This window comes from Phyllobates terribilis, unplaced genomic scaffold, assembly GCF_046119375.1.
Source record: "Phyllobates terribilis strain yellow unplaced genomic scaffold, ASM4611937v1 Scaffold_170__1_contigs__length_4071412, whole genome shotgun sequence".
Classification (NCBI taxonomy): Eukaryota; Metazoa; Chordata; class Amphibia; order Anura; family Dendrobatidae; genus Phyllobates; species Phyllobates terribilis.
Window position 1 is genome coordinate 1,778,951 of NW_027362930.1, and position 26,379 is coordinate 1,805,329.

At 46.0% G+C, this 26,379-nt stretch overlaps 18 non-coding genes and 1 pseudogene across 18 annotated transcripts; all 19 read right to left on the reverse strand.

Moving 5' to 3' along the window:
- Positions 1–329: 329 nt before the first annotated feature.
- On the reverse strand, positions 330–520 carry LOC141211542 (U2 spliceosomal RNA). Its single transcript, XR_012281513.1, has one exon. It is a non-coding gene; the product is annotated as a U2 spliceosomal RNA (small nuclear RNA).
- A 1,115-nt stretch (positions 521–1,635) lies between these two features.
- On the reverse strand, positions 1,636–1,826 carry LOC141211169 (U2 spliceosomal RNA). Its single transcript, XR_012281153.1, has one exon. It is a non-coding gene; the product is annotated as a U2 spliceosomal RNA (small nuclear RNA).
- Positions 1,827–2,941: 1,115 nt separating this feature from the next.
- Positions 2,942–3,132, reverse strand: LOC141211498 (U2 spliceosomal RNA). Its single transcript, XR_012281471.1, has one exon. It is a non-coding gene; the product is annotated as a U2 spliceosomal RNA (small nuclear RNA).
- Positions 3,133–4,247: 1,115 nt separating this feature from the next.
- LOC141211170 (U2 spliceosomal RNA) lies at positions 4,248–4,438 on the reverse strand. Its single transcript, XR_012281154.1, has one exon. It is a non-coding gene; the product is annotated as a U2 spliceosomal RNA (small nuclear RNA).
- A 1,116-nt stretch (positions 4,439–5,554) lies between these two features.
- On the reverse strand, positions 5,555–5,745 carry LOC141211490 (U2 spliceosomal RNA). The gene has a single exon (XR_012281463.1). It is a non-coding gene; the product is annotated as a U2 spliceosomal RNA (small nuclear RNA).
- A 1,115-nt stretch (positions 5,746–6,860) lies between these two features.
- LOC141211171 (U2 spliceosomal RNA) lies at positions 6,861–7,051 on the reverse strand. Its single transcript, XR_012281155.1, has one exon. It is a non-coding gene; the product is annotated as a U2 spliceosomal RNA (small nuclear RNA).
- A 1,115-nt stretch (positions 7,052–8,166) lies between these two features.
- LOC141211173 (U2 spliceosomal RNA) lies at positions 8,167–8,357 on the reverse strand. Its single transcript, XR_012281156.1, has one exon. It is a non-coding gene; the product is annotated as a U2 spliceosomal RNA (small nuclear RNA).
- A 1,115-nt stretch (positions 8,358–9,472) lies between these two features.
- On the reverse strand, positions 9,473–9,663 carry LOC141211175 (U2 spliceosomal RNA). Its single transcript, XR_012281158.1, has one exon. It is a non-coding gene; the product is annotated as a U2 spliceosomal RNA (small nuclear RNA).
- Positions 9,664–10,778: 1,115 nt separating this feature from the next.
- LOC141211176 (U2 spliceosomal RNA) lies at positions 10,779–10,969 on the reverse strand. Its single transcript, XR_012281159.1, has one exon. It is a non-coding gene; the product is annotated as a U2 spliceosomal RNA (small nuclear RNA).
- A 1,115-nt stretch (positions 10,970–12,084) lies between these two features.
- LOC141211177 (U2 spliceosomal RNA) lies at positions 12,085–12,275 on the reverse strand. Its single transcript, XR_012281160.1, has one exon. It is a non-coding gene; the product is annotated as a U2 spliceosomal RNA (small nuclear RNA).
- A 1,115-nt stretch (positions 12,276–13,390) lies between these two features.
- LOC141211178 (U2 spliceosomal RNA) lies at positions 13,391–13,581 on the reverse strand. Its single transcript, XR_012281161.1, has one exon. It is a non-coding gene; the product is annotated as a U2 spliceosomal RNA (small nuclear RNA).
- A 1,115-nt stretch (positions 13,582–14,696) lies between these two features.
- On the reverse strand, positions 14,697–14,887 carry LOC141211441 (U2 spliceosomal RNA). The gene has a single exon (XR_012281416.1). It is a non-coding gene; the product is annotated as a U2 spliceosomal RNA (small nuclear RNA).
- Positions 14,888–18,269: 3,382 nt separating this feature from the next.
- On the reverse strand, positions 18,270–18,457 carry LOC141211733 (U2 spliceosomal RNA). Its single transcript, XR_012281670.1, has one exon. It is a non-coding gene; the product is annotated as a U2 spliceosomal RNA (small nuclear RNA).
- A 793-nt stretch (positions 18,458–19,250) lies between these two features.
- Positions 19,251–19,342, reverse strand: LOC141211892 (U2 spliceosomal RNA; annotated as a pseudogene).
- A 1,115-nt stretch (positions 19,343–20,457) lies between these two features.
- LOC141211179 (U2 spliceosomal RNA) lies at positions 20,458–20,648 on the reverse strand. Its single transcript, XR_012281162.1, has one exon. It is a non-coding gene; the product is annotated as a U2 spliceosomal RNA (small nuclear RNA).
- A 1,115-nt stretch (positions 20,649–21,763) lies between these two features.
- LOC141211180 (U2 spliceosomal RNA) lies at positions 21,764–21,954 on the reverse strand. The gene has a single exon (XR_012281163.1). It is a non-coding gene; the product is annotated as a U2 spliceosomal RNA (small nuclear RNA).
- Positions 21,955–23,069: 1,115 nt separating this feature from the next.
- LOC141212286 (U2 spliceosomal RNA) lies at positions 23,070–23,260 on the reverse strand. The gene has a single exon (XR_012282098.1). It is a non-coding gene; the product is annotated as a U2 spliceosomal RNA (small nuclear RNA).
- Positions 23,261–24,375: 1,115 nt separating this feature from the next.
- LOC141211181 (U2 spliceosomal RNA) lies at positions 24,376–24,566 on the reverse strand. Its single transcript, XR_012281164.1, has one exon. It is a non-coding gene; the product is annotated as a U2 spliceosomal RNA (small nuclear RNA).
- A 1,118-nt stretch (positions 24,567–25,684) lies between these two features.
- Positions 25,685–25,875, reverse strand: LOC141211182 (U2 spliceosomal RNA). Its single transcript, XR_012281165.1, has one exon. It is a non-coding gene; the product is annotated as a U2 spliceosomal RNA (small nuclear RNA).
- Between the last annotated feature and the right edge of the window lie 504 nt (positions 25,876–26,379).

Consider the following 26,379-nt stretch of genomic DNA (forward strand, 5'->3'; position numbering starts at 1 on the left):
AATTATATTGTGCAGCTTATCTCACCACCTGTAGTTATTTAGGTGAAAGCTCCAAAATGCTTGCCTAATATGTCTGTTTATCCAAAAGGAAGTAAAAAGGGAGAGCTAGAAAGATAGCATTGCATCACATTACATGGCAATGCAATGCACAGTTGCTGAAGTTGAACCAAAATGAGCTTGTAATCTGGCTTCTGCAACTTTGAACATGAAAAATCCAATGAGGAGAAGAAAAGTAAAGCCAAAGAGTCCATCCCAAAATCCGACAAACAAGCAAAATGAACAAAAAACATTGAATTCAATTCTTTCTGATTTTAGAAACTGCATTAAAGAAGGGGTGCACCGGTCCTGGAGATACTGCAATACCAGGTCAATGCGTGGAGTGGACAGAGCAAGCTCTTTTTCCATCTCCCTGTTCTAAAAATCCATTTAATATATGGTCCCCAGATAGGGGACGTATCAGATATTAAACTGATAAGAACAGATACTACACTTGACCTTAGCCAAAAGGCCGAGAAGCGATAACCAGAATTGGTTTCAAACTACGGAGCCACCCAAGGATCCTGAAAAGTCCATTTGTGGAGATGAGCTCCTGGACTCCCGTTAAGAAGACATGTTGTCAACCTCTAGATCCCTTACATGCCTGCACTTTTCGGCTTGCTGCTGCTGCAATCCACGCGTTTTAGATCTGCATAACTCCACCTCTTTAAACACAGCACCTTTACCCCCTGCTGTTCCCACCCGCCTCAACACCGTTGGAAGGGAGGAGAACCAATTAAGGCGGGGGGTGGGGTGGAACGAGCAGCTGTCTACCCTTAGCAGGAGGGCTCCTGATTACATACCTCTACTGCTGCTGCTGCTGCTGGCTGTCCAGCAGCAGACTGAAGGTTGCTGCTGCTGTGCACAGGTATATAAAGGCTCAGAGCCTATGATGACACGCGCAGCCAGCGTTCCATTGCCACATTCCATCTACTGCAGGCAGGATACCTGGCTGGCTGAATGTCGCTGAGAAGCTCACAGAGACCGCCATAAGCAACAGTTTAACAGAATGCCACAGACTAATCAACCAAACTTTTTGGGTTGGGTTCTCTTTTATAGTCTGCAGGCATTAAATGAAAGAAGTCAGTGTTCCAGCAGAAGGAGACAACGTTTCAGAAAAGGCATTGTAGCAAACCAAAAAAGAAATTTTAAGCGCAGCAGAGTAACCAGCGCACATACCTGTTAGCTCAGGTGAGTTTAAAAGGCTGCTGTTGATAACAAGGGCATTTGCTAAATAGATGGTGTGTGTGCAACAATATACTGAAAGGTCAATTATATTGTGCAGCTTATCTCACCACCTGTAGTTATTTAGGTGAAAGCTCCAAAATGCTTGCCTAATATGTCTGTTTATCCAAAAGGAAGTAAAAAGGGAGAGCTAGAAAGATAGCATTGCATCACATTACATGGCAATGCAATGCACAGTTGCTGAAGTTGAACCAAAATGAGCTTGTAATCTGGCTTCTGCAACTTTGAACATGAAAAATCCAATGAGGAGAAGAAAAGCAAAGCCAAAGAGTCCATCCCAAAATCCGACAAACAAGCAAAATGAACAAAAAACATTGAATTCAATTCTTTCTGATTTTAGAAACTGCATTAAAGAAGGGGTGCACCGGTCCTGGAGATACTGCAATACCAGGTCAATGCGTGGAGTGGACAGAGCAAGCTCTTTTTCCATCTCCCTGTTCTAAAAATCCATTTAATATATGGTCCCCAGATAGGGGACGTATCAGATATTAAACTGATAAGAACAGATACTACACTTGATCTTAGCCAAAAGGCCGAGAAGCGATAACCAGAATTGGTTTCAAACTACGGAGCCACCCAAGGATCCTGAAAAGTCCATTTGTGGAGATGAGCTCCTGGACTCCCGTTAAGAAGACATGTTGTCAACCTCTAGATCCCTTACATGCCTGCACTTTTCGGCTTGCTGCTGCTGCAATCCACGCGTTTTAGATCTGCATAACTCCACCTTTTTAAACACAGCACCTTCACCCCCTGCTGTTCCCACCCGCCTCAACACCGTTGGAAGGGAGGAGAACCAATTAAGGCGGGGGGTGGGGTGGAACGAGCAGCTGTCTACCCTTAGCAGGAGGGCTCCTGATTACATACCTCTTCTGCTGCTGCTGCTGCTGGCTGTCCAGCAGCAGACTGAAGGTGGCTGCTGCTGTGCACAGGTATATAAAGGCTCAGAGCCTATTATGACACGCGCAGCCAGCGTTCCATTGCCACATTCCATCTACTGCAGGCAGGATACCTGGCTGGCTGAATGTCGCTGAGAAGCTCACAGAGACCGCCATAAGCAACAGTTTAACAGAATGCCACAGACTAATCAACCAAACTTTTTGGGTTGGGTTCTCTTTTATAGTCTGCAGGCATTAAATGAAAGAAGTCAGTGTTCCAGCAGAAGGAGACAACGTTTCAGAAAAGGCATTGTAGCAAACCAAAAAAGAAATTTTAAGCGCAGCAGAGTAACCAGCGCACATACCTGTTAGCTCAGGTGAGTTTAAAAGGCTGCTGTTGATAACAAGGGCATTTGCTAAATAGATGGTGTGTGTGCAACAATATACTGAAAGGTCAATTATATTGTGCAGCTTATCTCACCACCTGTAGTTATTTAGGTGAAAGCTCCAAAATGCTTGCCTAATATGTCTGTTTATCCAAAAGGAAGTAAAAATGGAGAGCTAGAAAGATAGCATTGCATCACATTACATGGCAATGCAATGCACAGTTGCTGAAGTTGAACCAAAATGAGCTTGTAATCTGGCTTCTGCAACTTTGAACATGAAAAATCCAATGAGGAGAAGAAAAGCAAAGCCAAAGAGTCCATCCCAAAATCCGACAAACAAGCAAAATGAACAAAAAACATTGAATTCAATTCTTTCTGATTTTAGAAACTGCATTAAAGAAGGGGTGCACCGGTCCTGGAGATACTGCAATACCAGGTCAATGCGTGGAGTGGACAGAGCAAGCTCTTTTTCCATCTCCCTGTTCTAAAAATCCATTTAATATATGGTCCCCAGATAGGGGACGTATCAGATATTAAACTGATAAGAACAGATACTTCACTTGATCTTAGCCAAAAGGCCGAGAAGCGATAACCAGAATTGGTTTCAAACTACGGAGCCACCCAAGGATCCTGAAAAGTCCATTTGTGGAGATGAGCTCCTGGACTCCCGTTAAGAAGACATGTTGTCAACCTCTAGATCCCTTACATGCCTGCACTTTTCGGCTTGCTGCTGCTGCAATCCACGCGTTTTAGATCTGCATAACTCCACCTCTTTAAACACAGCACCTTCACCCCCTGCTGTTCCCACCCGCCTCAACACCGTTGGAAGGAAGGAGAACCAATTAAGGCGGGGGGTGGGGTGGAACGAGCAGCTGTCTACCCTTAGCAGGAGGGCTCCTGATTACATACCTCTCCTGCTGCTGCTGCTGCTGGCTGTCCAGCAGCAGACTGAAGGTGGCTGCTGCTGTGCACAGGTATATAAAGGCTCAGAGCCTATTATGACACGCGCAGCCAGCGTTCCATTGCCACATTCCATCTACTGCAGGCAGGATACCTGGCTGGCTGAATGTCGCTGAGAAGCTCACAGAGACCGCCATAAGCAACAGTTTAACAGAATGCCACAGACTAATCAACCAAACTTTTTGGGTTGGGTTCTCTTTTATAGTCTGCAGGCATTAAATGAAAGAAGTCAGTGTTCCAGCAGAAGGAGACAACGTTTCAGAAAAGGCATTGTAGCAAACCAAAAAAGAAATTTTAAGCGCAGCAGAGTAACCAGCGCACATACCTGTTAGCTCAGGTGAGTTTAAAAGGCTGCTGTTGATAACAAGGGCATTTGCTAAATAGATGGTGTGTGTGCAACAATATACTGAAAGGTCAATTATATTGTGCAGCTTATCTCACCACCTGTAGTTATTTAGGTGAAAGCTCCAAAATGCTTGCCTAATATGTCTGTTTATCCAAAAGGAAGTAAAAAGGGAGAGCTAGAAAGATAGCATTGCATCACATTACATGGCAATGCAATGCACAGTTGCTGAAGTTGAACCAAAATGAGCTTGTAATCTGGCTTCTGCAACTTTGAACATGAAAAATCCAATGAGGAGAAGAAAAGCAAAGCCAAAGAGTCCATCCCAAAATCCGACAAACAAGCAAAATGAACAAAAAACATTGAATTCAATTCTTTCTGATTTTAGAAACTGCATTAAAGAAGGGGTGCACCGGTCCTGGAGATACTGCAATACCAGGTCAATGCGTGGAGTGGACAGAGCAAGCTCTTTTTCCATCTCCCTGTTCTAAAAATCCATTTAATATATGGTCCCCAGATAGGGGACGTATCAGATATTAAACTGATAAGAACAGATACTACACTTGATCTTAGCCAAAAGGCCGAGAAGCGATAACCAGAATTGGTTTCAAACTACGGAGCCACCCAAGGATCCTGAAAAGTCCATTTGTGGAGATGAGCTCCTGGACTCCCGTTAAGAAGACATGTTGTCAACCTCTAGATCCCTTACATGCCTGCACTTTTCGGCTTGCTGCTGCTGCAATCCACGCGTTTTAGATCTGCATAACTCCACCTCTTTAAACACAGCACCTTCACCCCCTGCTGTTCCCACCCGCCTCAACACCGTTGGAAGGGAGGAGAACCAATTAAGGCGGGGGGTGGGGTGGAACGAGCAGCTGTCTACCCTTAGCAGGAGGGCTCCTGATTACATACCTCTCCTGCTGCTGCTGCTGCTGGCTGTCCAGCAGCAGACTGAAGGTGGCTGCTGCTGTGCACAGGTATATAAAGGCTCAGAGCCTATTATGACACGCGCAGCCAGCGTTCCATTGCCACATTCCATCTACTGCAGGCAGGATACCTGGCTGGCTGAATGTCGCTGAGAAGCTCACAGAGACCGCCATAAGCAACAGTTTAACAGAATGCCACAGACTAATCAACCAAACTTTTTGGGTTGGGTTCTCTTTTATAGTCTGCAGGCATTAAATGAAAGAAGTCAGTGTTCCAGCAGAAGGAGACAACGTTTCAGAAAAGGCATTGTAGCAAACCAAAAAAGAAATTTTAAGCGCAGCAGAGTAACCAGCGCACATACCTGTTAGCTCAGGTGAGTTTAAAAGGCTGCTGTTGATAACAAGGGCATTTGCTAAATAGATGGTGTGTGTGCAACAATATACTGAAAGGTCAATTATATTGTGCAGCTTATCTCACCACCTGTAGTTATTTAGGTGAAAGCTCCAAAATGCTTGCCTAATATGTCTGTTTATCCAAAAAGGAAGTAAAAAGGGAGAGCTAGAAAGATAGCATTGCATCACATTACATGGCACTGCAATGCACAGTTGCTGAAGTTGAACCAAAATGAGCTTGTAATCTGGCTTCTGCAACTTTGAACATGAAAAATCCAATGAGGAGAAGAAAAGCAAAGCCAAAGAGTCCATCCCAAAATCCGACAAACAAGCAAAATGAACAAAAAACATTGAATTCAATTCTTTCTGATTTTAGAAACTGCATTAAAGAAGGGGTGCACCGGTCCTGGAGATACTGCAATACCAGGTCAATGCGTGGAGTGGACAGAGCAAGCTCTTTTTCCATCTCCCTGTTCTAAAAATCCATTTAATATATGTTCCCCAGATAGGGGACGTATCAGATATTAAACTGATAAGAACAGATACTACACTTGATCTTAGCCAAAAGGCCGAGAAGCGATAACCAGAATTGGTTTCAAACTACGGAGCCACCCAAGGATCCTGAAAAGTCCATTTGTGGAGATGAGCTCCTGGACTCCCGTTAAGAAGACATGTTGTCAACCTCTAGATCCCTTACATGCCTGCACTTTTCGGCTTGCTGCTGCTGCAATCCACGCGTTTTAGATCTGCATAACTCCACCTCTTTAAACACAGCATCTTCACCCCCTGCTGTTCCCACCCGCCTCAACACCGTTGGAAGGGAGGAGAACCAATTAAGGCGGGGGGTGGGGTGGAACGAGCAGCTGTCTACCCTTAGCAGGAGGGCTCCTGATTACATACCTCTCCTGCTGCTGCTGCTGCTGGCTGTCCAGCAGCAGACTGAAGGTGGCTGCTGCTGTGCACAGGTATATAAAGGCTCAGAGCCTATTATGACACGCGCAGCCAGCGTTCCATTGCCACATTCCATCTACTGCAGGCAGGATACCTGGCTGGCTGAATGTCGCTGAGAAGCTCACAGAGACCGCCATAAGCAACAGTTTAACAGAATGCCACAGACTAATCAACTAAACTTTTTGGATTGGGTTCTCTTTTATAGTCTGCAGGCATTAAATGAAAGAAGTCAGTGTTCCAGCAGAAGGAGACAACGTTTCAGAAAAGGCATTGTAGCAAACCAAAAAAGAAATTTTAAGCGCAGCAGAGTAACCAGCGCACATACCTGTTAGCTCAGGTGAGTTTAAAAGGCTGCTGTTGATAACAAGGGCATTTGCTAAATAGATGGTGTGTGTGCAACAATATACTGAAAGGTCAATTATATTGTGCAGCTTATCTCACCACCTGTAGTTATTTAGGTGAAAGCTCCAAAATGCTTGCCTAATATGTCTGTTTATCCAAAAGGAAGTAAAAAGGGAGAGCTAGAAAGATAGCATTGCATCACATTACATGGCAATGCAATGCACAGTTGCTGAAGTTGAACCAAAATGAGCTTGTAATCTGGCTTCTGCAACTTTGAACATGAAAAATCCAATGAGGAGAAGAAAAGCAAAGCCAAAGAGTCCATCCCAAAATCCGACAAACAAGCAAAATGAACAAAAAACATTGAATTCAATTCTTTCTGATTTTAGAAACTGCATTAAAGAAGGGGTGCACCGGTCCTGGAGATACTGCAATACCAGGTCAATGCGTGGAGTGGACAGAGCAAGCTCTTTTTCCATCTCCCTGTTCTAAAAATCCATTTAATATATGGTCCCCAGATAGGGGACGTATCAGATATTAAACTGATAAGAACAGATACTACACTTGATCTTAGCCAAAAGGCCGAGAAGCGATAACCAGAATTGGTTTCAAACTACGGAGCCACCCAAGGATCCTGAAAAGTCCATTTGTGGAGATGAGCTCCTGGACTCCCGTTAAGAAGACATGTTGTCAACCTCTAGATCCCTTACATGCCTGCACTTTTCGGCTTGCTGCTGCTGCAATCCACGCGTTTTAGATCTGCATAACTCCACCTCTTTAAACACAGCACCTTCACCCCCTGCTGTTCCCACCCGCCTCAACACCGTTGGAAGGGAGGAGAACCAATTAAGGCGGGGGGTGGGGTGGAACGAGCAGCTGTCTACCCTTAGCAGGAGGGCTCCTGATTACATACCTCTCCTGCTGCTGCTGCTGCTGGCTGTCCAGCAGCAGACTGAAGGTGGCTGCTGCTGTGCACAGGTATATAAAGGCTCAGAGCCTATTATGACACGCGCAGCCAGCGTTCCATTGCCACATTCCATCTACTGCAGGCAGGATACCTGGCTGGCTGAATGTCGCTGAGAAGCTCACAGAGACCGCCATAAGCAACAGTTTAACAGAATGCCACAGACTAATCAACCAAACTTTTTGGGTTGGGTTCTCTTTTATAGTCTGCAGGCATTAAATGAAAGAAGTCAGTGTTCCAGCAGAAGGAGACAACGTTTCAGAAAAGGCATTGTAGCAAACCAAAAAAGAAATTTTAAGCGCAGCAGAGTAACCAGCGCACATACCTGTTAGCTCAGGTGAGTTTAAAAGGCTGCTGTTGATAACAAGGGCATTTGCTAAATAGATGGTGTGTGTGCAACAATATACTGAAAGGTCAATTATATTGTGCAGCTTATCTCACCACCTGTAGTTATTTAGGTGAAAGCTCCAAAATGCTTGCCTAATATGTCTGTTTATCCAAAAGGAAGTAAAAAGGGAGAGCTAGAAAGATAGCATTGCATCACATTACATGGCAATGCAATGCACAGTTGCTGAAGTTGAACCAAAATGAGCTTGTAATCTGGCTTCTGCAACTTTGAACATGAAAAATCCAATGAGGAGAAGAAAAGCAAAGCCAAAGAGTCCATCCCAAAATCCGACAAACAAGCAAAATGAACAAAAAACATTGAATTCAATTCTTTCTGATTTTAGAAACTGCATTAAAGAAGGGGTGCACCGGTCCTGGAGATACTGCAATACCAGGTCAATGCGTGGAGTGGACAGAGCAAGCTCTTTTTCCATCTCCCTGTTCTAAAAATCCATTTAATATATGGTCCCCAGATAGGGGACGTATCAGATATTAAACTGATAAGAACAGATACTACACTTGATCTTAGCCAAAAGGCCGAGAAGCGATAACCAGAATTGGTTTCAAACAACGGAGCCACCCAAGGATCCTGAAAAGTCCATTTGTGGAGATGAGCTCCTGGACTCCCGTTAAGAAGACATGTTGTCAACCTCTAGATCCCTTACATGCCTGCACTTTTCGGCTTGCTGCTGCTGCAATCCACGCGTTTTAGATCTGCATAACTCCACCTCTTTAAACACAGCACCTTCACCCCCTGCTGTTCCCACCCGCCTCAACACCGTTGGAAGGGAGGAGAACCAATTAAGGCGGGGGGTGGGGTGGAACGAGCAGCTGTCTACCCTTAGCAGGAGGGCTCCTGATTACATACCTCTCCTGCTGCTGCTGCTGCTGGCTGTCCAGCAGCAGACTGAAGGTGGCTGCTGCTGTGCACAGGTATATAAAGGCTCAGAGCCTATTATGACACGCGCAGCCAGCGTTCCATTGCCACATTCCATCTACTGCAGGCAGGATACCTGGCTGGCTGAATGTCGCTGAGAAGCTCACAGAGACCGCCATAAGCAACAGTTTAACAGAATGCCACAGACTAATCAACCAAACTTTTTGGGTTGGGTTCTCTTTTATAGTCTGCAGGCATTAAATGAAAGAAGTCAGTGTTCCAGCAGAAGGAGACAACGTTTCAGAAAAGGCATTGTAGCAAACCAAAAAAGAAATTTTAAGCGCAGCAGAGTAACCAGCGCACATACCTGTTAGCTCAGGTGAGTTTAAAAGGCTGCTGTTGATAACAAGGGCATTTGCTAAATAGATGGTGTGTGTGCAACAATATACTGAAAGGTCAATTATATTGTGCAGCTTATCTCACCACCTGTAGTTATTTAGGTGAAAGCTCCAAAATGCTTGCCTAATATGTCTGTTTATCCAAAAGGAAGTAAAAAGGGAGAGCTAGAAAGATAGCATTGCATCACATTACATGGCAATGCAATGCACAGTTGCTGAAGTTGAACCAAAATGAGCTTGTAATCTGGCTTCTGCAACTTTGAACATGAAAAATCCAATGAGGAGAAGAAAAGCAAAGCCAAAGAGTCCATCCCAAAATCCGACAAACAAGCAAAATGAACAAAAAACATTGAATTCAATTCTTTCTGATTTTAGAAACTGCATTAAAGAAGGGGTGCACCGGTCCTGGAGATACTGCAATACCAGGTCAATGCGTGGAGTGGACAGAGCAAGCTCTTTTTCCATCTCCCTGTTCTAAAAATCCATTTAATATATGGTCCCCAGATAGGGGACGTATCAGATATTAAACTGATAAGAACAGATACTACACTTGATCTTAGCCAAAAGGCCGAGAAGCGATAACCAGAATTGGTTTCAAACAACGGAGCCACCCAAGGATCCTGAAAAGTCCATTTGTGGAGATGAGCTCCTGGACTCCCGTTAAGAAGACATGTTGTCAACCTCTAGATCCCTTACATGCCTGCACTTTTCGGCTTGCTGCTGCTGCAATCCACGCGTTTTAGATCTGCATAACTCCACCTCTTTAAACACAGCACCTTCACCCCCTGCTGTTCCCACCCGCCTCAACACCGTTGGAAGGGAGGAGAACCAATTAAGGCGGGGGGTGGGGTGGAACGAGCAGCTGTCTACCCTTAGCAGGAGGGCTCCTGATTACATACCTCTCCTGCTGCTGCTGCTGCTGGCTGTCCAGCAGCAGACTGAAGGTGGCTGCTGCTGTGCACAGGTATATAAAGGCTCAGAGCCTATTATGACACGCGCAGCCAGCGTTCCATTGCCACATTCCATCTACTGCAGGCAGGATACCTGGCTGGCTGAATGTCGCTGAGAAGCTCACAGAGACCGCCATAAGCAACAGTTTAACAGAATGCCACAGACTAATCAACCAAACTTTTTGGGTTGGGTTCTCTTTTATAGTCTGCAGGCATTAAATGAAAGAAGTCAGTGTTCCAGCAGAAGGAGACAACGTTTCAGAAAAGGCATTGTAGCAAACCAAAAAAGAAATTTTAAGCGCAGCAGAGTAACCAGCGCACATACCTGTTAGCTCAGGTGAGTTTAAAAGGCTGCTGTTGATAACAAGGGCATTTGCTAAATAGATGGTGTGTGTGCAACAATATACTGAAAGGTCAATTATATTGTGCAGCTTATCTCACCACCTGTAGTTATTTAGGTGAAAGCTCCAAAATGCTTGCCTAATATGTCTGTTTATCCAAAAGGAAGTAAAAAGGGAGAGCTAGAAAGATAGCATTGCATCACATTACATGGCAATGCAATGCACAGTTGCTGAAGTTGAACCAAAATGAGCTTGTAATCTGGCTTCTGCAACTTTGAACATGAAAAATCCAATGAGGAGAAGAAAAGCAAAGCCAAAGAGTCCATCCCAAAATCCGACAAACAAGCAAAATGAACAAAAAACATTGAATTCAATTCTTTCTGATTTTAGAAACTGCATTAAAGAAGGGGTGCACCGGTCCTGGAGATACTGCAATACCAGGTCAATGCGTGGAGTGGACAGAGCAAGCTCTTTTTCCATCTCCCTGTTCTAAAAATCCATTTAATATATGGTCCCCAGATAGGGGACGTATCAGATATTAAACTGATAAGAACAGATACTACACTTGATCTTAGCCAAAAGGCCGAGAAGCGATAACCAGAATTGGTTTCAAACTACGGAGCCACCCAAGGATCCTGAAAAGTCCATTTGTGGAGATGAGCTCCTGGACTCCCGTTAAGAAGACATGTTGTCAACCTCTAGATCCCTTACATGCCTGCACTTTTCGGCTTGCTGCTGCTGCAATCCACGCGTTTTAGATCTGCATAACTCCACCTCTTTAAACACAGCACCTTCACCCCCTGCTGTTCCCACCCGCCTCAACACCGTTGGAAGGGAGGAGAACCAATTAAGGCGGGGGGTGGGGTGGAACGAGCAGCTGTCTACCCTTAGCAGGAGGGCTCCTGATTACATACCTCTCCTGCTGCTGCTGCTGCTGGCTGTCCAGCAGCAGACTGAAGGTGGCTGCTGCTGTGCACAGGTATATAAAGGCTCAGAGCCTATTATGACACGCGCAGCCAGCGTTCCATTGCCACATTCCATCTACTGCAGGCAGGATACCTGGCTGGCTGAATGTCGCTGAGAAGCTCACAGAGACCGCCATAAGCAACAGTTTAACAGAATGCCACAGACTAATCAACCAAACTTTTTGGGTTGGGTTCTCTTTTATAGTCTGCAGGCATTAAATGAAAGAAGTCAGTGTTCCAGCAGAAGGAGACAACGTTTCAGAAAAGGCATTGTAGCAAACCAAAAAAGAAATTTTAAGCGCAGCAGAGTAACCAGCGCACATACCTGTTAGCTCAGGTGAGTTTAAAAGGCTGCTGTTGATAACAAGGGCATTTGCTAAATAGATGGTGTGTGTGCAACAATATACTGAAAGGTCAATTATATTGTGCAGCTTATCTCACCACCTGTAGTTATTTAGGTGAAAGCTCCAAAATGCTTGCCTAATATATCTGTTTATCCAAAAGGAAGTAAAAAGGGAGAGCTAGAAAGATAGCATTGCATCACATTACATGGCAATGCAATGCACAGTTGCTGAAGTTGAACCAAAATGAGCTTGTAATCTGGCTTCTGCAACTTTGAACATGAAAAATCCAATGAGGAGAAGAAAAGCAAAGCCAAAGAGTCCATCCCAAAATCCGACAAACAAGCAAAATGAACAACAAACATTGAATTCAATTCTTTCTGATTTTAGAAACTGCATTAAAGAAGGGGTGCACCGGTCCTGGAGATACTGCAATACCAGGTCAATGCGTGGAGTGGACAGAGCAAGCTCTTTTTCCATCTCCCTGTTCTAAAAATCCATTTAATATATGGTCCCCAGATAGGGGACGTATCAGATATTAAACTGATAAGAACAGATACTACACTTGATCTTAGCCAAAAGGCCGAGAAGCGATAACCAGAATTGGTTTCAAACTACGGAGCCACCCAAGGATCCTGAAAAGTCCATTTGTGGAGATGAGCTCCTGGACTCCCGTTAAGAAGACATGTTGTCAACCTCTAGATCCCTTACATGCCTGCACTTTTCGGCTTGCTGCTGCTGCAATCCACGCGTTTTAGATCTGCATAACTCCACCTCTTTAAACACAGCACCTTCACCCCCTGCTGTTCCCACCCGCCTCAACACCGTTGGAAGGGAGGAGAACCAATTAAGGCGGGGGGTGGGGTGGAACGAGCAGCTGTCTACCCTTAGCAGGAGGGCTCCTGATTACATACCTCTCCTGCTGCTGCTGCTGCTGGCTGTCCAGCAGCAGACTGAAGGTGGCTGCTGCTGTGCACAGGTATATAAAGGCTCAGAGCCTATTATGACACGCGCAGCCAGCGTTCCATTGCCACATTCCATCTACTGCAGGCAGGATACCTGGCTGGCTGAATGTCGCTGAGAAGCTCACAGAGACCGCCATAAGCAACAGTTTAACAGAATGCCACAGACTAATCAACCAAACTTTTTGGGTTGGGTTCTCTTTTATAGTCTGCAGGCATTAAATGAAAGAAGTCAGTGTTCCAGCAGAAGGAGACAACGTTTCAGAAAAGGCATTGTAGCAAACCAAAAAAGAAATTTTAAGCGCAGCAGAGTAACCAGCGCACATACCTGTTAGCTCAGGTGAGTTTAAAAGGCTGCTGTTGATAACAAGGGCATTTGCTAAATAGATGGTGTGTGTGCAACAATATACTGAAAGGTCAATTATATTGTGCAGCTTATCTCACCACCTGTAGTTATTTAGGTGAAAGCTCCAAAATGCTTGCCTAATATGTCTGTTTATCCAAAAGGAAGTAAAAAGGGAGAGCTAGAAAGATAGCATTGCATCACATTACATGGCAATGCAATGCACAGTTGCTGAAGTTGAACCAAAATGAGCTTGTAATCTGGCTTCTGCAACTTTGAACATGAAAAATCCAATGAGGAGAAGAAAAGCAAAGCCAAAGAGTCCATCCCAAAATCCGACAAACAAGCAAAATGAACAAAAAACATTGAATTCAATTCTTTCTGATTTTAGAAACTGCATTAAAGAAGGGGTGCACCGGTCCTGGAGATACTGCAATACCAGGTCAATGCGTGGAGTGGACAGAGCAAGCTCTTTTTCCATCTCCCTGTTCTAAAAATCCATTTAATATATGGTCCCCAGATAGGGGACGTATCAGATATTAAACTGATAAGAACAGATACTACACTTGATCTTAGCCAAAAGGCCGAGAAGCGATAACCAGAATTGGTTTCAAACTACGGAGCCACCCAAGGATCCTGAAAAGTCCATTTGTGGAGATGAGCTCCTGGACTCCCGTTAAGAAGACATGTTGTCAACCTCTAGATCCCTTACATGCCTGCACTTTTTGGCTTGCTGCTGCTGCAATCCACGCGTTTTAGATCTGCATAACTCCACCTCTTTAAACACAGCACCTTCACCCCCTGCTGTTCCCACCCGCCTCAACACCGTTGGAAGGGAGGAGAACCAATTAAGGCGGGGGGTGGGGTGGAACGAGCAGCTGTCTACCCTTAGCAGGAGGGCTCCTGATTACATACCTCTCCTGCTGCTGCTTCTGCTGGCTGTCCAGCAGCAGACTGAAGGTGGCTGCTGCTGTGCACAGGTATATAAAGGCTCAGAGCCTATTATGACACGCGCAGCCAGCGTTCCATTGCCACATTCCATCTACTGCAGGCAGGATACCTGGCTGGCTGAATGTCGCTGAGAAGCTCACAGAGACCGCCATAAGCAACAGTTTAACAGAATGCCACAGACTAATCAACCAAACTTTTTGGGTTGGGTTCTCTTTTGTAGTCTGCAGGCATTAAATGAAAGAAGTCAGTGTTCCAGCAGAAGGAGACAACGTTTCAGAAAAGGCATTGTAGCAAACCAAAAAAGAAATTTTAAGCGCAGCAGAGTAACCAGCGCACATACCTGTTAGCTCAGGTGAGTTTAAAAGGCTGCTGTTGATAACAAGGGCATTTGCTAAATAGATGGTGTGTGTGCAACAATATACTGAAAGGTCAATTATATTGTGCAGCTTATCTCACCACCTGTAGTTATTTAGGTGAAAGCTCCAAAATGCTTGCCTAATATGTCTGTTTATCCAAAAGGAAGTAAAAAGGGAGAGCTAGAAAGATAGCATTGCATCACATTACATGGCAATGCAATGCACAGTTGCTGAAGTTGAACCAAAATGAGCTTGTAATCTGGCTTCTGCAACTTTGAACATGAAAAATCCAATGAGGAGAAGAAAAGCAAAGCCAAAGAGTCCATCCCAAAATCCGACAAACAAGCAAAATGAACAAAAAACATTGAATTCAATTCTTTCTGATTTTAGAAACTGCATTAAAGAAGGGGTGCACCGGTCCTGGAGATACTGCAATACCAGGTCAATGCGTGGAGTGGACAGAGCAAGCTCTTTTTCCATCTCCCTGTTCTAAAAATCCATTTAATATATGGTCCCCAGATAGGGGACGTATCAGATATTAAACTGATAAGAACAGATACTACACTTGATCTTAGCCAAAAGGCAGAGAAGCGATAACCAGAATTGGTTTCAAACTACGGAGCCACCCAAGGATCCTGAAAAGTCCATTTGTGGAGATGAGCTCCTGGACTCCCGTTAAGAAGACATGTTGTCAACCTCTAGATCCCTTACATGCCTGCACTTTTCGGCTTGCTGCTGCTGCAATCCACGCGTTTTAGATCTGCATAACTCCACCTCTTTAAACACAGCACCTTCACCCCCTGCTGTTCCCACCCGCCTCAACACCGTTGGAAGGGAGGAGAACCAATTAAGGCGGGGGGTGGGGTGGAACGAGCAGCTGTCTACCCTTAGCAGGAGGGCTCCTGATTACATACCTCTCCTGCTGCTGCTGCTGCTGGCTGTCCAGCAGCAGACTGAAGGTGGCTGCTGCTGTGCACAGGTATATAAAGGCTCAGAGCCTATTATGACACGCGCAGCCAGCGTTCCATTGCCACATTCCATCTACTGCAGGCAGGATACCTGGCTGGCTGAATGTCGCTGAGAAGCTCACAGAGACCGCCATAAGCAACAGTTTAACAGAATGCCACAGACTAATCAACCAGGGCCGGCGTCAGCACCCGGCGCACCCGGGCAAATGCCGGGGCCCTGAGCAGGCAGAGGGGCCCACTGGCGGTCGCGCACCGCGCTGGGCTATGGGCGGAGGAGAGCGGTGTCAGCGCCCGCCCTTCTCCGCCGCTTGCTCAGGGCCCCGGCAGCCGGATACTTACCTCTCCCCGTGCCTCCGCAGATCAGCTGTCTTCCTGGTGCGCGCTCCCTGTGACGTCTCAGGTCAGAGGGCGCGGTGACGTCTTTAGACCGCGCCCTCCCCTGAGCCGTCACAGGGAGCGCTGAGCGGGAAGACACCGACAACGCTGCAGCAGCGGGCAGCAGGCAGCGGGCAGCAGGTAGCAGGTGAGGAGAAGGGAGGTGAGTATTTGATTTTTTTTTTTTTAATGTATGGAGGCATGGGGCAGTATAAAGAGAATGGGGGGGGGCATCCTGCATGGGGCAGTATAAAGAGAAGGGGGGGGACATCCTGCATGGGGCATTATAAGGTGGGGAACAGCCTGCATGGAGCATTATAAGGGGGGGGCAGCCTGTATGGGGCATTATGTGGGGGGGGGGTAACAGCCTGCATGGAGCATTAAAAGGGGGGGGGGCCTGTATGGGGCATTATGTGGGGGGGAACAGCCTGCATGGAGCATTATAAGGGGGGGGGGCCTGTATGGGGCATTATGTGGGGGGGAACAGCCTGCATGGAGCATTATAAGGGGGGGGGGCATCCTGCATGGGGCATTATAAAGAGGGGGGGGCATCCTGCATGGGGCATTATATAGAGGGGGGGGTGACATCCTGCATGGGGCATTATAAGGTGGGGAACAGCCTGCATGGGGCATTATAAAGGGGGGGCAGCCTGCATAGTGCATTATGTGGGGGGGAACAGCCTGCATGGAGCATTATAAGGGGGGGCAACCTGTATGGGGCATTATGTGGGGGGTAACAGCCTGCATGGAGCATTAAAAGGGGGGAGCCTGTATGGGGCATTATGTCGGGGGTAACAGCCTGCATGGAGCATTATAAGGGGGGGACAGCCTGTATGGGGCATTATGTGGGGGGTAACAGCCTGCATGCAGCATTATATGGGGGCCAGTATCCTGTATGGAGAGTTATAAGGGGACCGGTATCCTGTATGGAGCGTTATAAGGGGACCGGTATCCTGTATGGAGCGTTATATGGGGGCCAGTATCCTGTATGGAGCTTTATAAGGGGACCAGTATCCTGTATGGAGCGTTATATGGGGGCCAGTATTCCGTATGGAGCCTTATATGGGTGCCAGTATTCCGTATGGAGCCTTATATGGAGGCCAGTATTCCGTATGGAGCCTTATATGGGGGCCAGTATTCCGTATGGAGCCTTATATGGGGGCCAGTATTCCGTATGGGGCATAATATGGGGGCCAGTATTCCGTATGGGGCATAATATGGGGGCCAGTATTCCGTATGGAGCCTTATATGGGGGCCAGTATTCCGTATGGAGCCTTATATGGGGGCCAGTATTCCGTATGGAGCCTTATATGGGGGGCCAGTATTCCGTATGGAGCCTTATATGGAGGCCAGTATTCCGTATGGGGCCTTATATGGGGGCCAGTATTCCGTATGGGGCCTTATATGGGGGCCAGTATTCCGTATGGAGCCTTACATGGGGGCCAGTATTCCATATGGGGCCTTACATGGGGGCCAGTATTCCGTATGGAGCCTTATATGGGGGCCAGTATTCCGTATGGAGCCTTATATGGGGGCCAGTATTCCGTATGGAGCCTTATATGGGGGCCAGTATTCCGTATGAAGCGTTATATGGGGGCCAGTATTCCGTATGGAGCCTTATATGGGGGCCAGTATTCCGTATGGAGCCTTATATGGGGGCCAGTATTCCGTATGGAGCCTTATATGGGGGCCAGTATTCCGTATGGAGCCTTATATGGGGGCCAGTATTCCGTATGGAGCCTTATATGGGGGCCAGTATTCCGCATGGGGCCTTATATGGGGGCCAGTATTCCGTATGGAGCCTTATATGGGGGCTAGTATTCTGTGTGTAGCGATTCATCAGTTTCTGAGCTATTGTGGAATTTACAATAGATATCACTCATGTAATGTAAGAAGTTAAATCTTTGCATTGTACTATATATATATATATATATATATATATATATATATATATATTTCTCCGCTTTATCTCTGCATCATGAATCGTGGTATGTGTTAAAGGGGCCCACTGAGACTCTTTCGCCCGGGGCCCAGAAAAACCTGGAGCCGGCCCTGTAATCAACCAAACTTTTTGGGTTGGGTTCTCTTTTATAGTCTGCAGGCATTAAATGAAAGAAGTCAGTGTTCCAGCAGAAGGAGACAACGTTTCAGAAAAGGCATTGTAGCAAACCAAAAAAGAAATTTTAAGCGCAGCAGAGTAACCAGCGCACATACCTGTTAGCTCAGGTGAGTTTAAAAGGCTGCTGTTGATAACAAGGGCATTTGCTAAATAGATGGTGTGTGTGCAACAATATACTGAAAGGTCAATTATATTGTGCAGCTTATCTCACCACCTGTAGTTATTTAGGTGAAAGCTCCAAAATGCTTGCCTAATATGTCTGTTTATCCAAAAGGAAGTAAAAAGGGAGAGCTAGAAAGATAGCATTGCATCACATTACATGGCAATGCAATGCACAGTTGCTGAAGTTGAACCAAAATGAGCTTGTAATCTGGCTTCTGCAACTTTGAACATGAAAAATCCAATGAGGAGAAGAAAAGCAAAGCCAAAGAGTCCATCCCAAAATCCGACAAACAAGCAAAATGAACAAAAAACATTGAATTCAATTCTTTCTGATTTTAGAAACTGCATTAAAGAAGGGGTGCACTGGTCCTGGAGATACTGCAATACCAGGTCAATGCGTGGAGTGGACAGAGCAAGCTCTTTTTCCATCTCCCTGTTCTAAAAATCCATTTAATATATGGTCCCCAGATAGGGGACGTATCAGATATTAAACTGATAAGAACAGATTTTTTTTTTTTTTTTTTTTTATCGAAAGCCCGAATTCGTGTACAAAACCCGAGTGCGCTTAAAAAAGTGACAAGTGCCACAAAAAAAGTGCACTAGGATGCTGGTCTTCATGAAACCCTCTCCAAAAGGAGAAGGGTCCCCCAAACCATTCCCCGTCCCTCCGAGCCAAAAGGCCACAGCGAGGAACAGGGACAAAAAGCCACCTCCAGCCGAAGCCAGAGGCGACCCAATCTTACCCCCAGCACCTGCCCGAGTTCTCACCCGAGCAAGGCACTGGGAGCCAAAGACTGTGCTCCCCTCCCGGAAGAGGGGAGCCAACAACGCTCTCCTCCCAAAAGAGGAGAGCCAGGGGGGTTCAGGGGGGAGCGGAACCTGATGGCCACACACTCCTCCCCTAGACCTGCCAAGAGAGGAACCCGTAAGGGAACCGCATCCCGACAAAATCCTAGTAGGACGTGACACACGTGAATAAGTGGACACACAGTGACAAAGAAATTAAATAAATAGTGAAGGTTTCACAGTATAATACTGCCCGGACCTTCGACCGGGAATTGAAAAATTCCCCATCCTAAGGCCAGAAGGCCCGGAATAAGGGTGTGTGCGAGAAAGAAAATTTGAAGTGCTTGTGCAAATGTGCCATAAACTCAAGTGGGGTTCCCAATCCCAGTGAGTTAAGGCACCCCAGGGTCACCACTCCTGGGGCACTTCACACTTCGGGCTTTCGATCTTCCCCGGCCCAATGGCGTCGATCCTGGGGGGCCATGCTTTCCACCAGATGACTATATTAGCCACCTGGCGTACTAACAAGCGCCTAAACCCCAGTGTGCATAATGTATCAATCTACTAGGGCGGCCAACATCCAAAACCGCCTTTTCGAAAGATACTACACTTGATCTTAGCCAAAAGGCCGAGAAGCGATAACCAGAATTGGTTTCAAACTACGGAGCCACCCAAGGATCCTGAAAAGTCCATTTGTGGAGATGAGCTCCTGGACTCCCGTTAAGAAGACATGTTGTCAACCTCTAGATCCCTTACATGCCTGCACTTTTCGGCTTGCTGCTGCTGCAATCCACGCGTTTTAGATCTGCATAACTCCACCTCTTTAAACACAGCACCTTCACCCCCTGCTGTTCCCACCCGCCTCAACACCATTGGAAGGGAGGAGAACCAATTAAGGCGGGGGGTGGGGTGGAACGAGCAGCTGTCTACCTTTAGCAGGAGGGCTCCTGATTACATACCTCTCCTGCTGCTGCTGCTGCTGGCTGTCCAGCAGCAGACTGAAGGTGGCTGCTGCTGTGCACAGGTATATAAAGGCTCAGAGCCTATTATGACACGCGCAGCCAGCGTTCCATTGCCACATTCCATCTACTGCAGGCAGGATACCTGGCTGGCTGAATGTCGCTGAGAAGCTCACAGAGACCGCCATAAGCAACAGTTTAACAGAATGCCACAGACTAATCAACCAAACTTTTTGGGTTGGGTTCTCTTTTGTAGTCTGCAGGCATTAAATGAAAGAAGTCAGTGTTCCAGCAGAAGGAGACAACGTTTCAGAAAAGGCATTGTAGCAAACCAAAAAAGAAATTTTAAGCGCAGCAGAGTAACCAGCGCACATACCTGTTAGCTCAGGTGAGTTTAAAAGGCTGCTGTTGATAACAAGGGCATTTGCTAAATAGATGGTGTGTGTGCAACAATATACTGAAAGGTCAATTATATTGTGCAGCTTATCTCACCACCTGTAGTTATTTAGGTGAAAGCTCCAAAATGCTTGCCTAATATGTCTGTTTATCCAAAAGGAAGTAAAAAGGGAGAGCTAGAAAGATAGCATTGCATCACATTACATGGCAATGCAATGCACAGTTGCTGAAGTTGAACCAAAATGAGCTTGTAATCTGGCTTCTGCAACTTTGAACATGAAAAATCCAATGAGGAGAAGAAAAGCAAAGCCAAAGAGTCCATCCCAAAATCCGACAAACAAGCAAAATGAACAAAAAACATTGAATTCAATTCTTTCTGATTTTAGAAACTGCATTAAAGAAGGGGTGCACCGGTCCTGGAGATACTGCAATACCAGGTCAATGCGTGGAGTGGACAGAGCAAGCTCTTTTTCCATCTCCCTGTTCTAAAAATCCATTTAATATATGGTCCCCAGATAGGGGACGTATCAGATATTAAACTGATAAGAACAGATACTACACTTGATCTTAGCCAAAAGGCCGAGAAGCGATAACCAGAATTGGTTTCAAACTACGGAGCCACCCAAGGATCCTGAAAAGTCCATTTGTGGAGATGAGCTCCTGGACTCCCGTTAAGAAGACATGTTGTCAATCTCTAGATCCCTTACATGCCTGCACTTTTCGGCTTGCTGCTGCTGCAATCCACGCGTTTTAGATCTGCATAACTCCACCTCTTTAAACACAGCACCTTCACCCCCTGCTGTTCCCACCCGCCTCAACACCGTTGGAAGGGAGGAGAACCAATTAAGGCGGGGGGTGGGGTGGAACGAGCAGCTGTCTACCCTTAGCAGGAGGGCTCCTGATTACATACCTCTCCTGCTGCTGCTGCTGCTGGCTGTCCAGCAGCAGACTGAAGGTGGCTGCTGCTGTGCACAGGTATATAAAGGCTCAGAGCCTATTATGACACGCGCAGCCAGCGTTCCATTGCCACATTCCATCTACTGCAGGCAGGATACCTGGCTGGCTGAATGTCGCTGAGAAGCTCACAGAGACCGCCATAAGCAACAGTTTAACAGAATGCCACAGACTAATCAACCAAACTTTTTGGGTTGGGTTCTCTTTTATAGTCTGCAGGCATTAAATGAAAGAAGTCAGTGTTCCAGCAGAAGGAGACAACGTTTCAGAAAAGGCATTGTAGCAAACCAAAAAAGAAATTTTAAGCGCAGCAGAGTAACCAGCGCACATACCTGTTAGCTCAGGTGAGTTTAAAAGGCTGCTGTTGATAACAAGGGCATTTGCTAAATAGATGGTGTGTGTGCAACAATATACTGAAAGGTCAATTATATTGTGCAGCTTATCTCACCACCTGTAGTTATTTAGGTGAAAGCTCCAAAATGCTTGCCTAATATGTCTGTTTATCCAAAAGGAAGTAAAAAGGGAGAGCTAGAAAGATAGCATTGCATCACATTACATGGCAATGCAATGCACAGTTGCTGAAGTTGAACCAAAATGAGCTTGTAATCTGGCTTCTGCAACTTTGAACATGAAAAATCCAATGAGGAGAAGAAAAGCAAAGCCAAAGAGTCCATCCCAAAATCCGACAAACAAGCAAAATGAACAAAAAACATTGAATTCAATTCTTTCTGATTTTAGAAACTGCATTAAAGAAGGGGTGCACCGGTCCTGGAGATACTGCAATACCAGGTCAATGCGTGGAGTGGACAGAGCAAGCTCTTTTTCCATCTCCCTGTTCTAAAAATCCATTTAATATATGGTCCCCAGATAGGGGACGTATCAGATATTAAACTGATAAGAACAGATACTACACTTGATCTTAGCCAAAAGGCCGAGAAGCGATAACCAGAATTGGTTTCAAACTACGGAGCCACCCAAGGATCCTGAAAAGTCCATTTGTGGAGATGAGCTCCTGGACTCCCGTTAAGAAGACATGTTGTCAACCTCTAGATCCCTTACATGCCTGCACTTTTCGGCTTGCTGCTGCTGCAATCCACGCGTTTTAGATCTGCATAACTCCACCTCTTTAAACACAGCACCTTCACCCCCTGCTGTTCCCACCCGCCTCAACACCGTTGGAAGGGAGGAGAACCAATTAAGGCGGGGGGTGGGGTGGAACGAGCAGCTGTCTACCCTTAGCAGGAGGGCTCCTGATTACATACCTCTCCTGCTGCTGCTGCTGCTGGCTGTCCAGCAGCAGACTGAAGGTGGCTGCTGCTGTGCACAGGTATATAAAGGCTCAGAGCCTATTATGACACGCGCAGCCAGCGTTCCATTGCCACATTCCATCTACTGCAGGCAGGATACCTGGCTGGCTGAATGTCGCTGAGAAGCTCACAGAGACCGCCATAAGCAACAGTTTAACAGAATGCCACAGACTAATCAACCAAACTTTTTGGGTTGGGTTCTCTTTTATAGTCTGCAGGCATTAAATGAAAGAAGTCAGTGTTCCAGCAGAAGGAGACAACGTTTCAGAAAAGGCATTGTAGCAAACCAAAAAAGAAATTTTAAGCGCAGCAGAGTAACCAGCGCACATACCTGTTAGCTCAGGTGAGTTTAAAAGGCTGCTGTTGATAACAAGGGCATTTGCTAAATAGATGGTGTGTGTGCAACAATATACTGAAAGGTCAATTATATTGTGCAGCTTATCTCACCACCTGTAGTTATTTAGGTGAAAGCTCCAAAATGCTTGCCTAATATGTCTGTTTATCCAAAAGGAAGTAAAAAGGGAGAGCTAGAAAGATAGCATTGCATCACATTACATGGCAATGCAATGCACAGTTGCTGAAGTTGAACCAAAATGAGCTTGTAATCTGGCTTCTGCAACTTTGAACATGAAAAATCCAATGAGGAGAAGAAAAGCAAAGCCAAAGAGTCCATCCCAAAATCCGACAAACAAGCAAAATGAACAAAAAACATTGAATTCAATTCTTTCTGATTTTAGAAACTGCATTAAAGAAGGGGTGCACTGGTCCTGGAGATACTGCAATACCAGGTCAATGCGTGGAGTGGACAGAGCAAGCTCTTTTTCCATCTCCCTGTTCTAAAAATCCATTTAATATATGGTCCCCAGATAGGGGACGTATCAGATATTAAACTGATAAGAACAGATACTACACTTGATCTTAGCCAAAAGGCCGAGAAGCGATAACCAGAATTGGTTTCAAACTACGGAGCCACCCAAGGATCCTGAAAAGTCCATTTGTGGAGATGAGCTCCTGGACTCCCGTTAAGAAGACATGTTGTCAACCTCTAGATCCCTTACATGCCTGCACTTTTCGGCTTGCTGCTGCTGCAATCCACGCGTTTTAGATCTGCATAACTCCACCTCTTTAAACACAGCACCTTCACCCCCTGCTGTTCCCACCCGCCTCAACACCGTTGGAAGGGAGGAGAACCAATTAAGGCGGGGGGTGGGGTGGAACGAGCAGCTGTCTACCCTTAGCAGGAGGGCTCCTGATTACATACCTCTCCTGCTGCTGCTGCTGCTGGCTGTCCAGCAGCAGACTGAAGGTGGCTGCTGCTGTGCACAGGTATATAAAGGCTCAGAGCCTATTATGACACGCGCAGCCAGCGTTCCATTGCCACATTCCATCTACTGCAGTCAGGATACCTGGCTGGCTGAATGTCGCTGAGAAGCTCACAGAGACCGCCATAAGCAACAGTTTAACAGAATGCCACAGACTAATCAACCAAACTTTTTGGGTTGGGTTCTCTTTTATAGTCTGCAGGCATTAAATGAAAGAAGTCTGTGTTCCAGCAGAAGGAGACAACGTTTCAGAAAAGGCATTGTAGCAAACCAAAAAAGAAATTTTAAGCGCAGCAGAGTAACCAGCGCACATACCTGTTAGCTCAGGTGAGTTTAAAAGGCTGCTGTTGATAACAAGGGCATTTGCTAAATAGATGGTGTGTGTGCAACAATATACTGAAAGGTCAATTATATTGTGCAGCTTATCTCACCACCTGTAGTTATTTAGGTGAAAGCTCCAAAATGCTTGCCTAATATGTCTGTTTATCCAAAAGGAAGTAAAAAGGGAGAGCTAGAAAGATAGCATTGCATCACATTACATGGCAATGCAATGCACAGTTGCTGAAGTTGAACCAAAATGAGCTTGTAATCTGGCTTCTGCAACTTTGAACATGAAAAATCCAATGAGGAGAAGAAAAGCAAAGCCAAAGAGTCCATCCCAAAATCCGACAAACAAGCAAAATGAACAAAAAACATTGAATTCAATTCTTTCTGATTTTAGAAACTGCATTAAAGAAGGGGTGCACCGGTCCTGGAGATACTGCAATACCAGGTCAATGCGTGGAGTGGACAGAGCAAGCTCTTTTTCCATCTCCCTGTTCTAAAAATCCATTTAATATATGGTCCCCAGATAGGGGACGTATCAGATATTAAACTGATAAGAACAGATACTACACTTGATCTTAGCCAAAAGGCCGAGAAGCGATAACCAGAATTGGTTTCAAACTACGGAGCCACCCAAGGATCCTGAAAAGTCCATTTGTGGAGATGAGCTCCTGGACTCCCGTTAAGAAGACATGTTGTCAACCTCTAGATCCCTTACATGCCTGCACTTTTCGGCTTGCTGCTGCTGCAATCCACGCGTTTTAGATCTGCATAACTCCACCTCTTTAAACACAGCACCTTCACCCCCTGCTGTTCCCACCCGCCTCAACACCGTTGGAAGGGAGGAGAACCAATTAAGGCGGGGGGTGGGGTGGAACGAGCAGCTGTCTACCCTTAGCAGGAGGGCTCCTGATTACATACCTCTCCTGCTGCTGCTGCTGCTGCTGGCTGTCCAGCAGCAGACTGAAGGTGGCTGCTGCTGTGCACAGGTATATAAAGGCTCAGAGCCTATTATGACACGCGCAGCCAGTGTTCCATTGCCACATTCCATCTACTGCAGGCAGGATACCTGGCTGGCTGAATGTCGCTGAGAAGCTCACAGAGACCGCCATAAGCAACAGTTTAACAGAATGCCACAGACTAATCAACCAAACTTTTTGGGTTGGGTTCTCTTTTATAGTCTGCAGGCATTAAATGAAAGAAGTCAGTGTTCCAGCAGAAGGAGACAACGTTTCAGAAAAGGCATTGTAGCAAACCAAAAAAGAAATTTTAAGCGCAGCAGAGTAACCAGCGCACATACCTGTTAGCTCAGGTGAGTTTAAAAGGCTGCTGTTGATAACAAGGGCATTTGCTAAATAGATGGTGTGTGTGCAACAATATACTGAAAGGTCAATTATATTGTGCAGCTTATCTCACCACCTGTAGTTATTTAGGTGAAAGCTCCAAAATGCTTGCCTAATATGTCTGTTTATCCAAAAGGAAGTAAAAAGGGAGAGCTAGAAAGATAGCATTGCATCACATTACATGGCAATGCAATGCACAGTTGCTGAAGTTGAACCAAAATGAGCTTGTAATCTGGCTTCTGCAACTTTGAACATGAAAAATCCAATGAGGAGAAGAAAAGCAAAGCCAAAGAGTCCATCCCAAAATCCGACAAACAAGCAAAATGAACAAAAAACATTGAATTCAATTCTTTCTGATTTTAGAAACTGCATTAAAGAAGGGGTGCACCGGTCCTGGAGATACTGCAATACCAGGTCAATGCGTGGAGTGGACAGAGCAAGCTCTTTTTCCATCTCCCTGTTCTAAAAATCCATTTAATATATGGTCCCCAGATAGGGGACGTATCAGATATTAAACTGATAAGAACAGATACTACACTTGATCTTAGCCAAAAGGCCGAGAAGCGATAACCAGAATTGGTTTCAAACTACGGAGCCACCCAAGGATCCTGAAAAGTCCATTTGTGGAGATGAGCTCCTGGACTCCCGTTAAGAAGACATGTTGTCAACCTCTAGATCCCTTACATGCCTGCACTTTTCGGCTTGCTGCTGCTGCAATCCACGCGTTTTAGATCTGCATAACTCCACCTCTTTAAACACAGCACCTTCACCCCCTGCTGTTCCCACCCGCCTCAACACCGTTGGAAGGGAGGAGAACCAATTAAGGCGGGGGGTGGGGTGGAACGAGCAGCTGTCTACCCTTAGCAGGAGGGCTCCTGATTACATACCTCTCCTGCTGCTGCTGCTGCTGGCTGTCCAGCAGCAGACTGAAGGTGGCTGCTGCTGTGCACAGGTATATAAAGGCTCAGAGCCTATTATGACACGCGCAGCCAGCGTTCCATTGCCACATTCCATCTACTGCAGGCAGGATACCTGGCTGGCTGAATGTCGCTGAGAAGCTCACAGAGACCGC